Genomic DNA, 13,973 nt, shown 5'->3' on the forward strand with positions numbered 1-13,973 from the left:
CTGTCTTTATGTATGTATGCAGCAGAGCAGTGTGTGTGTGTGTCTGTATGTATGTATGCAGCAGAGCAGTATGTGTGTGTCTGTCTATATGTATGTATGTAGCAGAGCAGTGTGTGTGTGTCTGTCTATATGTATGTATGCATGCAGAGCAGTATGTGTGTGTCTGTATGTATGTATATATGCAGCATAGAGAGAGGGGAGCCAGCACGATCTGAAAATGGCATGCATCATATAAAAAGTGCAAATTCACAGATTTATTCCAACTGTACTGTAATATAAATGAGATTTTTAGCAAATAATTGATCAATTCTTTGAGCCACCCCTGCCAACGTCACGGCAAATCTCAATAGGGGGGTCCTACTCTATATTCTGTATTTCATGTGCCATGCGGCCTCCTAGATAAAGTTAAAAGCAGAACCATAATGGAGCACACATACCTGTAACCTGTATATATAACCGCTTCTATGTTGCAAAAGAGGCAAGTGTGTATAGAGGCCAGCCCAGGTCCCAGCATGTGGAGCAAGCTCTACACATACCAGGACTATATCAGAACTGACCCTCCCAGTGCCAGAGAGCAACCATTGATAAAGGCGGACCAGATCCAAGTATGGTGCTTAATTAGCAATGCCTGTGGAAAGGGTGAGGCAACTGAATGTGTACAGCTACCAACAGGAGGAATATATTGCAAACCAAGATCAGGCGTGCATAGCATGGTGGTGACCAGCCACCAGACATTTGTAGCATAACTACAACCAAACAGAGAGAGAGGGGAGCCAGCACGATCTGAAAATGGCATGCATCATATAAAAAGTGCAAATTCACAGATTTATTCCAACTGTACTGTAATATAAATGAGATTTTTAGCAAATAATTGATCAATTCTTTGAGCCACCCCTGCCAACGTCACGGCAAATCTCAATAGGGGGGTCCTACTCTATATTCTGTATTTCATGTGCCATGCGGCCTCCTAGATAAAGTTAAAAGCAGAACCATAATGGAGCACACATACCTGTAACCTGTATATATAACCGCTTCTATGTTGCAAAAGAGGCAAGTGTGTATAGAGGCCAGCCCAGGTCCCAGCATGTGGAGCAAGCTCTACACATACCAGGACTATATCAGAACTGACCCTCCCAGTGCCAGAGAGCAACCATTGATAAAGGCGGACCAGATCCAAGTATGGTGCTTAATTAGCAATGCCTGTGGAAAGGGTGAGGCAACTGAATGTGTACAGCTACCAACAGGAGGAATATATTGCAAACCAAGATCAGGCGTGCATAGCATGGTGGTGACCAGCCACCAGACATTTGTAGCATAACTACAACCAAACAGAGAGAGAGGGGAGCCAGCACGATCTGAAAATGGCATGCATCATATAAAAAGTGCAAATTCACAGATTTATTCCAACTGTACTGTAATATAAATGAGATTTTTAGCAAATAATTGATCAATTCTTTGAGCCACCCCTGCCAACGTCACGGCAAATCTCAATAGGGGGGTCCTACTCTATATTCTTTATTTCATGTGCCATGCGGCCTCCTAGATAAAGTTAAAAGCAGAACCATAATGGAGCACACATACCTGTAACCTGTATATATAACCGCTTCTATGTTGCAAAAGAGGCAAGTGTGTATAGAGGCCAGCCCAGGTCCCAGCATGTGGAGCAAGCTCTACACATACCAGGACTATATCAGAACTGACCCTCCCAGTGCCAGAGAGCAACCATTGATAAAGGCGGACCAGATCCAAGTATGGTGCTTAATTAGCAATGCCTGTGGAAAGGGTGAGGCAACTGAATGTGTACAGCTACCAACAGGAGGAATATATTGCAAACCAAGATCAGGCATGCATAGCATGGTGGTGACCAGCCACCAGACATTTGTAGCATAACTACAACCAAACAGAGAGAGAGGGGAGCCAGCACGATCTGAAAATGGCATGCATCATATAAAAAGTGCAAATTCACAGATTTATTCCAACTGTACTGTAATATAAATGAGATTTTTAGCAAATAATTGATCAATTCTTTGAGCCACCCCTGCCAACGTCACGGCAAATCTCAATAGGGGGGTCCTACTCTATATTCTGTATTTCATGTGCCATGCGGCCTCCTAGATAAAGTTAAAAGCAGAACCATAATGGAGCACACATACCTGTAACCTGTATATATAACCGCTTCTATGTTGCAAAAGAGGCAAGTGTGTATAGAGGGCAGCCCAGGTCCCAGCATGTGGAGCAAGCTCTACACATACCAGGACTATATCAGAACTGACCCTCCCAGTGCCAGAGAGCAACCATTGATAAAGGCGGACCAGATCCAAGTATGGTGCTTAATTAGCAATGCCTGTGGAAAGGGTGAGGCAACTGAATGTGTACAGCTACCAACAGGAGGAATATATTGCAAACCAAGATCAGGCGTGCATAGCATGGTGGTGACCAGCCACCAGACATTTGTAGCATAACTACAACCAAACAGAGAGAGAGGGGAGCCAGCACGATCTGAAAATGGCATGCATCATATAAAAAGTGCAAATTCACAGATTTATTCCAACTGTACTGTAATATAAATGAGATTTTTAGCAAATAATTGATCAATTCTTTGAGCCACTCCTGCCAACGTCACGGCAAATCTCAATAGGGGGGTCCTACTCTATATTCTGTATTTCATGTGCCATGCGGCCTCCTAGATAAAGTTAAAAGCAGAACCATAATGGAGCACACATACCTGTAACCTGTATATATAACCGCTTCTATGTTGCAAAAGAGGCAAGTGTGTATAGAGGCCAGCCCAGGTCCCAGCATGTGGAGCAAGCTCTACACATACCAGGACTATATCAGAACTGACCCTCCCAGTGCCAGAGAGCAACCATTGATAAAGGCGGACCAGATCCAAGTATGGTGCTTAATTAGCAATGCCTGTGGAAAGGGTGAGGCAACTGAATGTGTACAGCTACCAACAGGAGGAATATATTGCAAACCAAGATCAGGCGTGCATAGCATGGTGGTGACCAGCCACCAGACATTTGTAGCATAACTACAACCAAACAGAGAGAGAGGGGAGCCAGCACGATCTGAAAATGGCATGCATCATATAAAAAGTGCAAATTCACAGATTTATTCCAACTGTACTGTAATATAAATGAGATTTTTAGCAAATAATTGATCAATTCTTTGAGCCACCCCTGCCAACGTCACGGCAAATCTCAATAGGGGGGTCCTACTCTATATTCTGTATTTCATGTGCCATGCGGCCTCCTAGATAAAGTTAAAAGCAGAACCATAATGGAGCACACATACCTGTAACCTGTATATATAACCGCTTCTATGTTGCAAAAGAGGCAAGTGTGTATAGAGGCCAGCCCAGGTCCCAGCATGTGGAGCAAGCTCTACACATACCAGGACTATATCAGAACTGACCCTCCCAGTGCCAGAGAGCAACCATTGATAAAGGCGGACCAGATCCAAGTATGGTGCTTAATTAGCAATGCCTGTGGAAAGGGTGAGGCAACTGAATGTGTACAGCTACCAACAGGAGGAATATATTGCAAACCAAGATCAGGCGTGCATAGCATGGTGGTGACCAGCCACCAGACATTTGTAGCATAACTACAACCAAACAGAGAGAGAGGGGAGCCAGCACGATCTGAAAATGGCATGCATCATATAAAAAGTGCAAATTCACAGATTTATTCCAACTGTACTGTAATATAAATGAGATTTTTAGCAAATAATTGATCAATTCTTTGAGCCACCCCTGCCAACGTCACGGCAAATCTCAATAGGGGGGTCCTACTCTATATTCTGTATTTCATGTGCCATGCGGCCTCCTAGATAAAGTTAAAAGCAGAACCATAATGGAGCACACATACCTGTAACCTGTATATATAACCGCTTCTATGTTGCAAAAGAGGCAAGTGTGTATAGAGGCCAGCCCAGGTCCCAGCATGTGGAGCAAGCTCTACACATACCAGGACTATATCAGAACTGACCCTCCCAGTGCCAGAGAGCAACCATTGATAAAGGCGGACCAGATCCAAGTATGGTGCTTAATTAGCAATGCCTGTGGAAAGGGTGAGGCAACTGAATGTGTACAGCTACCAACAGGAGGAATATATTGCAAACCAAGATCAGGCGTGCATAGCATGGTGGTGACCAGCCACCAGACATTTGTAGCATAACTACAACCAAACAGAGAGAGAGGGGAGCCAGCATGATCTGAAAATGGCATGCATCATATAAAAAGTGCAAATTCACAGATTTATTCCAACTGTACTGTAATATAAATGAGATTTTTAGCAAATAATTGATCAATTCTTTGAGCCACCCCTGCCAACGTCACGGCAAATCTCAATAGGGGGGTCCTACTCTATATTCTGTATTTCATGTGCCATGCGGCCTCCTAGATAAAGTTAAAAGCAGAACCATAATGGAGCACACATACCTGTAACCTGTATATGTAACCGCTTCTATGTTGCAAAAGAGGCAAGTGTGTATAGAGGCCAGCCCAGGTCCCAGCATGTGGAGCAAGCTCTACACATACCAGGACTATATCAGAACTGACCCTCCCAGTGCCAGAGAGCAACCATTGATAAAGGCGGACCAGATCCAAGTATGGTGCTTAATTAGCAATGCCTGTGGAAAGGGTGAGGCAACTGAATGTGTACAGCTACCAACAGGAGGAATATATTGCAAACCAAGATCAGGCGTGCATAGCATGGTGGTGACCAGCCACCAGACATTTGTAGCATAACTACAACCAAACAGAGAGAGAGGGGAGCCAGCACGATCTGAAAATGGCATGCATCATATAAAAAGTGCAAATTCACAGATTTATTCCAACTGTACTGTAATATAAATGAGATTTTTAGCAAATAATTGATCAATTCTTTGAGCCACCCCTGCCAACGTCACGGCAAATCTCAATAGGGGGGTCCTACTCTATATTCTGTATTTCATGTGCCATGCGGCCTCCTAGATAAAGTTAAAAGCAGAACCATAATGGAGCACACATACCTGTAACCTGTATATATAACCGCTTCTATGTTGCAAAAGAGGCAAGTGTGTATAGAGGCCAGCCCAGGTCCCAGCATGTGGAGCAAGCTCTACACATACCAGGACTATATCAGAACTGACCCTCCCAGTGCCAGAGAGCAACCATTGATAAAGGCGGACCAGATCCAAGTATGGTGCTTAATTAGCAATGCCTGTGGAAAGGGTGAGGCAACTGAATGTGTACAGCTACCAACAGGAGGAATATATTGCAAACCAAGATCAGGCGTGCATAGCATGGTGGTGACCAGCCACCAGACATTTGTAGCATAACTACAACCAAACAGAGAGAGAGGGGAGCCAGCACGATCTGAAAATGGCATGCATCATATAAAAAGTGCAAATTCACAGATTTATTCCAACTGTACTGTAATATAAATGAGATTTTTAGCAAATAATTGATCAATTCTTTGAGCCACCCCTGCCAACGTCACGGCAAATCTCAATAGGGGGGTCCTACTCTATATTCTGTATTTCATGTGCCATGCGGCCTCCTAGATAAAGTTAAAAGCAGAACCATAATGGAGCACACATACCTGTAACCTGTATATATAACCGCTTCTATGTTGCAAAAGAGGCAAGTGTGTATAGAGGCCAGCCCAGGTCCCAGCATGTGGAGCAAGCTCTACACATACCAGGACTATATCAGAACTGACCCTCCCAGTGCCAGAGAGCAACCATTGATAAAGGCGGACCAGATCCAAGTATGGTGCTTAATTAGCAATGCCTGTGGAAAGGGTGAGGCAACTGAATGTGTACAGCTACCAACAGGAGGAATATATTGCAAACCAAGATCAGGCGTGCATAGCATGGTGGTGACCAGCCACCAGACATTTGTAGCATAACTACAACCAAACAGAGAGAGAGGGGAGCCAGCACGATCTGAAAATGGCATGCATCATATAAAAAGTGCAAATTCACAGATTTATTCCAACTGTACTGTAATATAAATGAGATTTTTAGCAAATAATTGATCAATTCTTTGAGCCACCCCTGCCAACGTCACGGCAAATCTCAATAGGGGGGTCCTACTCTATATTCTGTATTTCATGTGCCATGCGGCCTCCTAGATAAAGTTAAAAGCAGAACCATAATGGAGCACACATACCTGTAACCTGTATATATAACCGCTTCTATGTTGCAAAAGAGGCAAGTGTGTATAGAGGCCAGCCCAGGTCCCAGCATGTGGAGCAAGCTCTACACATACCAGGACTATATCAGAACTGACCCTCCCAGTGCCAGAGAGCAACCATTGATAAAGGCGGACCAGATCCAAGTATGGTGCTTAATTAGCAATGCCTGTGGAAAGGGTGAGGCAACTGAATGTGTACAGCTACCAACAGGAGGAATATATTGCAAACCAAGATCAGGCGTGCATAGCATGGTGGTGACCAGCCACCAGACATTTGTAGCATAACTACAACCAAACAGAGAGAGAGGGGAGCCAGCATGATCTGAAAATGGCATGCATCATATAAAAAGTGCAAATTCACAGATTTATTCCAACTGTACTGTAATATAAATGAGATTTTTAGCAAATAATTGATCAATTCTTTGAGCCACCCCTGCCAACGTCACGGCAAATCTCAATAGGGGGGTCCTACTCTATATTCTGTATTTCATGTGCCATGCGGCCTCCTAGATAAAGTTAAAAGCAGAACCATAATGGAGCACACATACCTGTAACCTGTATATATAACCGCTTCTATGTTGCAAAAGAGGCAAGTGTGTATAGAGGCCAGCCCAGGTCCCAGCATGTGGAGCAAGCTCTACACATACCAGGACTATATCAGAACTGACCCTCCCAGTGCCAGAGAGCAACCATTGATAAAGGCGGACCAGATCCAAGTATGGTGCTTAATTAGCAATGCCTGTGGAAAGGGTGAGGCAACTGAATGTGTACAGCTACCAACAGGAGGAATATATTGCAAACCAAGATCAGGCGTGCATAGCATGGTGGTGACCAGCCACCAGACATTTGTAGCATAACTACAACCAAACAGAGAGAGAGGGGAGCCAGCACGATCTGAAAATGGCATGCATCATATAAAAAGTGCAAATTCACAGATTTATTCCAACTGTACTGTAATATAAATGAGATTTTTAGCAAATAATTGATCAATTCTTTGAGCCACCCCTGCCAACGTCACGGCAAATCTCAATAGGGGGGTCCTACTCTATATTCTGTATTTCATGTGCCATGCGGCCTCCTAGATAAAGTTAAAAGCAGAACCATAATGGAGCACACATACCTGTAACCTGTATATATAACCGCTTCTATGTTGCAAAAGAGGCAAGTGTTTATAGAGGCCAGCCCAGGTCCCAGCATGTGGAGCAAGCTCTACACATACCAGGACTATATCAGAACTGACCCTCCCAGTGCCAGAGAGCAACCATTGATAAAGGCGGACCAGATCCAAGTATGGTGCTTAATTAGCAATGCCTGTGGAAAGGGTGAGGCAACTGAATGTGTACAGCTACCAACAGGAGGAATATATTGCAAACCAAGATCAGGCGTGCATAGCATGGTGGTGACCAGCCACCAGACATTTGTAGCATAACTACAACCAAACAGAGAGAGAGGGGAGCCAGCACGATCTGAAAATGGCATGCATCATATAAAAAGTGCAAATTCACAGATTTATTCCAACTGTACTGTAATATAAATGAGATTTTTAGCAAATAATTGATCAATTCTTTGAGCCACCCCTGCCAACGTCACGGCAAATCTCAATAGGGGGGTCCTACTCTATATTCTGTATTTCATGTGCCATGCGGCCTCCTAGATAAAGTTAAAAGCAGAACCATAATGGAGCACACATACCTGTAACCTGTATATATAACCGCTTCTATGTTGCAAAAGAGGCAAGTGTGTATAGAGGCCAGCCCAGGTCCCAGCATGTGGAGCAAGCTCTACACATACCAGGACTATATCAGAACTGACCCTCCCAGTGCCAGAGAGCAACCATTGATAAAGGCGGACCAGATCCAAGTATGGTGCTTAATTAGCAATGCCTGTGGAAAGGGTGAGGCAACTGAATGTGTACAGCTACCAACAGGAGGAATATATTGCAAACCAAGATCAGGCGTGCATAGCATGGTGGTGACCAGCCACCAGACATTTGTAGCATAACTACAACCAAACAGAGAGAGAGGGGAGCCAGCACGATCTGAAAATGGCATGCATCATATAAAAAGTGCAAATTCACAGATTTATTCCAACTGTACTGTAATATAAATGAGATTTTTAGCAAATAATTGATCAATTCTTTGAGCCACCCCTGCCAACGTCACGGCAAATCTCAATAGGGGGGTCCTACTCTATATTCTGTATTTCATGTGCCATGCGGCCTCCTAGATAAAGTTAAAAGCAGAACCATAATGGAGCACACATACCTGTAACCTGTATATATAACCGCTTCTATGTTGCAAAAGAGGCAAGTGTGTATAGAGGCCAGCCCAGGTCCCAGCATGTGGAGCAAGCTCTACACATACCAGGACTATATCAGAACTGACCCTCCCAGTGCCAGAGAGCAACCATTGATAAAGGCGGACCAGATCCAAGTATGGTGCTTAATTAGCAATGCCTGTGGAAAGGGTGAGGCAACTGAATGTGTACAGCTACCAACAGGAGGAATATATTGCAAACCAAGATCAGGCGTGCATAGCATGGTGGTGACCAGCCACCAGACATTTGTAGCATAACTACAACCAAACAGAGAGAGAGGGGAGCCAGCACGATCTGAAAATGGCATGCATCATATAAAAAGTGCAAATTCACAGATTTATTCCAACTGTACTGTAATATAAATGAGATTTTTAGCAAATAATTGATCAATTCTTTGAGCCACCCCTGCCAACGTCACGGCAAATCTCAATAGGGGGGTCCTACTCTATATTCTGTATTTCATGTGCCATGCGGCCTCCTAGATAAAGTTAAAAGCAGAACCATAATGGAGCACACATACCTGTAACCTGTATATATAACCGCTTCTATGTTGCAAAAGAGGCAAGTGTGTATAGAGGCCAGCCCAGGTCCCAGCATGTGGAGCAAGCTCTACACATACCAGGACTATATCAGAACTGACCCTCCCAGTGCCAGAGAGCAACCATTGATAAAGGCGGACCAGATCCAAGTATGGTGCTTAATTAGCAATGCCTGTGGAAAGGGTGAGGCAACTGAATGTGTACAGCTACCAACAGGAGGAATATATTGCAAACCAAGATCAGGCGTGCATAGCATGGTGGTGACCAGCCACCAGACATTTGTAGCATAACTACAACCACGTTGGCAGGGGTGGCTCAAAAAATTGATCAATTATTTGCTAAAAATCTCATTTTTTTATTATAGTACAGTTGGAATAAATTTGTGAATTTTCACTTTTTATATGATGCATGCCAATTTCAGATCGTGCTGGTTCCCTTTTTTTTATATATGCAGCATAGCAGTGTGTGTCTCTGTATGTATGCATGTATGATGTGTATCTATGTATGTCAGTGTATATGACTGTATAGATTTGTCTGTTTATATGTGTTTTTGTGTGTTTGTCTTTAAATATGTATATGTACGTGTATGTATCTGTGTATGTGTGTGTGTCTGCGTGTTTATTGGGCCCACTGGGACTCTTCCGCCCGGGGCCCACAAAAACCTGGAGCCGGCCCTGCCTGCGGTGATGAAGTCCCGCCATCCCAACCTCAGCGCTGTCACTGTCCTTCATGGCCGCCGCTTGTCACATCACCTTCTCTCGCTTCCGACCCGAGACTGACTAGCGGTGACGTCACGGGCCTCTCGCGATTCTTGGCTGTGAAGGCGGCGGTCATTGAACTCAGTGACAGGGGCTGTCAGTGTGCTGGAGATCAGCGCAGGTAATGTACCTCGCTGACAGCAGCACTTGTCATCCCCTGCAGTGACCTGGGCTGACCCATTGATGTTAGCTCAGGTCACTGCACTGCTCTCCCAGCCAATGGGGAACATCCTGCTCTTCATTAACTGGGACAGTGTGGATCGTCATGGCAACCCCTTGGATTACACCAGACCTGGATTTGTTTTTCATTCTAATAAATTGGTTAAAGAGGGAATGTTTTGGGGAGTGTTTTTTCAAATAAAAATGTGTTTGTCGTCTATTTTTTTTTATTACTGACTGGGTTGGTGATGTCGGGTATCTGATAGACGCCTGACCTCACCAACCCCAGGGCTTAATGCCAGGTGACATTACACATCTGGTATTAACCCCATATATTACCCCGTTTGCCACCGCACCAGGGCGCGGGATGAGCTGGGGCGAAGCACCAGGATTGGCGCATCTAATGGATGCGCCACTTCTGGGGAGGCTGCGGCCTGCTATTTTTAGGCTGCGGAGAGTCCAATAACCATGGACCTCCCTAGTCTGAGAATATCAGGCCTCAGCTGTCTGCTTTACCTTGGCTGGTGATCCAATTTTGGGGGACCCCTACGTGTTTTTTTTTTTAATTATTTATTTAATTTAAAATAACAGCATGGGGTGCCTTCAGTTTTGGATTACCAGCCAAGGTGAGGTTGGCAGCTGTGGCCTGCAGGCTGCAGCCGTCTGCTTTACCCTAGCTGGCTACAAAACTAGGGGGAACCCTACGTCATTTTGTTTTCATTTTTTTGGCTAAATACAAAGCGAAGCACCCCTTAGTGCCACATGAAAGGCACCAAAGGGTGCTTCACTTTTTCTCCACTTTTTCTCCACTTCTTCTCCACTTCTTCTCCACTTCTTCTCCACTTTTTCTCCACTTTTTATCCATTTTTTTCTCCACTTTTTATCCATTTTTTTCTCCACTTTTTCTCCACTTTTTCTCCACTTTTTCTTCACTTTTTCTCCACTTTTTATCCATTTTTTCTCCACTTTTTCTCCACTTTTTCTCCATTCTTTTTCTATAATCGGTCTACCCATTAGCTCTGCCATGCATACTGTAGCTCTACACCTACTGCACATGTTACTTTATGATTGACATCTTTTTCGTACCAGAGCTGTCTAAGCCTACTCTGACCCCATATTTGTCATTACTATATTGTCCTTGTACTGTATTATGACATTTGTATCATGTGTTTCATTTCTTGCTGTGTTGCAATTTTTTTGCTACATCCCAATTGTACCTCTACATTGTTCGAGTTTATGTTATTGTTCTCTCACTCTTATGTGATACTGATTATTGTCATTTTTCATGATTACATGCAGATAAGTCCAATCTGACGAAGGCTCAGGCCGAAACGTGATTTGTAACTTGTTTTGGACAAAAACATATATGCTTATGAAAAATTTTTTTTTCTTAATACGGACCAATAAAGAGTGATTTTGCATTACTATCCGTTGTGACTTACTGACTTAGTCTGGGAGATTTAGAGTGCCGAGGCTACTCACTAATTTTATCTATTATTACCTCTGAGCACCTATATACCAGTGAGCAGAGCTTCTTCTACAGTAGTTCTCCTGATTAGGCATGCCCTTACCTCATGAGCAGGGCATTGCAGCTTTGGTAGCAACCATTACGACATGGACTCTGCTGCTGTGGACCCGGGGAGAGTGAGTGCAGATTCATCGCACCCACACTCCTCACAAGAAGGGTCCGCACTCCTAGAAAATGGGGGATACGTTCCCTGAGTGTCTCCCCCCCATATTCTAGACGGTCCAGAGTCGTCGTGGGACCCCTTTATTTTTTTTCTTACAATAAATTGGTGAAAGAGGAAATGTTTTGGGGACTGTTTTTTCAAATAAATTTCTTTTGTCGATTTTTTTTTTTTGTTAGTACTGACAGTTTATGATAACAAAACATAACTCACATAAAGAGCCATTAATTTATGGGCACCAAGCCTGCCAAAATTAAGCAGGGGAGATGCCAGCACTACTCATTATGAGAATAATAAACAGGAGAACAAGAGTAAAGTGCAAAAGGTACATAATTTTTATTGAATACACAACAAGAAAAAGGTTATAATTAAAATGGTACACTACCAATAATTCCTAGGGATATCAATAATTAGGACTAAACCAGTTTCAATAGCCTATCCAGTGGATCAAAAGATTAACTAGTAGTTATCTATATAAAAGGCGGCTATAGGCCTGGGAAGGTCCAGGTAGTTGGTATGAATATTCAGGAAATGGGGGGGCTGCTTTATAAGATATAAGGCATAGTCAGATCAAAACCATGGTTTCCCACCAGGTGTGGGTAGGAACTCGTGGTGATCCTGCTGGCAACGCTGTTGCTGAATACCAGTGCACAGCAGAATAGGAGATAACATACAATAACCATGTAACACAAGTGTGCAGGATAAGGGAATTCTCTTACCTAAGGTGCTGAAGTGCAATGCAAGCCAGTCCAGGGCAGCCAGCCACGATAAAAAGCAGTCCCAATGAGATTAGGAAAATATCCCTAAGAGAAGCCAAAGGTCTCCATCCGACGCGCGTTTCGCGAGGATAGCTTTATCAAGGTGGAAAACCGAGGTAATAACCCCATGACCTACATGCCTCCTATATATCCCCCTCCTAATGTGGAATCAAACAGCTGGGTGGCTGGGAGTGACGTAGAAACCGGAAGTGACCTATCACACCTTGACAACAAGCTTTGATTAACACCATACCTCAAGGTGGTTAAAACCTGTTCAGTCTAATCATCCATGGTGCGTCCAGGCTAATCTCTATTAAGCCGCTAGGTATTTAAGCCCAGAAGCCATAAACCAGATAAGCAGTATCGCTATCAGAGCTCCAGCCCGGTCTGTATGGTAACTACGGACGCACTTCCTGATAATAACAGGAAGTCATCATAAGTCCCTGGAGTGGCTTCTCACTAGCGCCGAATGATTGACGTACAGGTTAGCCAATAGCAATCAAGTTAAAGATTTGTGCGGATTACCATACAGAGGGAAGATTCCACATGAACGCTGTGGGCGCGTCAGCCCCACAGACACGCCTCACCAGTCCCGGTCGATAGGAATAAAACCAAAAGCCACAAAAATATTCGTGATGTATCATACCATATAGACCTAACCTACACGATCAGGGCTGCTAACGAAAATGCCACCCAATTAGCATGGTAACTAGGGACGCTATTTATAGGTAGGGCCGGAAGTAGTAATGAGATCTAGAACGTACTTCTCCCGAGATTTAAATGCTACACAATTCAATCACTGATGGTCCAAAAGGAAAAATATATATCATCATCGGCCTTCATACCTGATGGAAAGGTCCCACGTGATTACTGGGGACGCGTCAACCCCACAACCACGCCCCACCATTCCCAATCAGGACGACAGAACCAAAAGGGACCAGGAAACCCCCCGTTGCGTCCTGAGCCCTGTCCCCACCAGCCACCTGGTCCGAGGGACGCGTATCCCCGGAGACAGAGTGTGCATGTGTGTCAGACAGGTGCCAAAGAACGCCCTGGGGGAATAATATAAATCCGAGCAATTAAAGTAGTTCACGATACATATCACAATATTGTTATTGTACAATTGAAAAGTGCCAAAGCTCAGGTAGATAATACCACATAAAAAATGAGGATCAGATGGAAGAGTGGTACAATTAAAATTACTCAAAAAGCCACTTGAGGACGTGCAGATAATTCTTCGATTTTTCTGAATCTTGAACGCGAAAAAGACCACCGGGGCTTGAAGATCGTAAAATTTTCGCCATAAGAGGATGGAATGATGATTCTTCAGGTATCCCAAATATGATATGTCCGGCGGAATTCCAAGTCGTAGACCAGCCAAACAACAATTAATCACCCAAACAGCATAGAGGAGGGATAGGTCTAAAAAGTAATGTATCAATAATTAATATCAGGTCAGAGATCACTACAAGGGTGAGCAAGGCATTGCTCATAGTAGTGCAAGGATAAAAATATAGATGACAAAACAATTAAAAACAACACTCATGAAAAACACAAACGATAAGGTTAAAAAT

This window comes from Anomaloglossus baeobatrachus, chromosome 2, assembly GCF_048569485.1.
Source record: "Anomaloglossus baeobatrachus isolate aAnoBae1 chromosome 2, aAnoBae1.hap1, whole genome shotgun sequence".
In the NCBI taxonomy this organism is placed as follows: Eukaryota; Metazoa; Chordata; class Amphibia; order Anura; family Aromobatidae; genus Anomaloglossus; species Anomaloglossus baeobatrachus.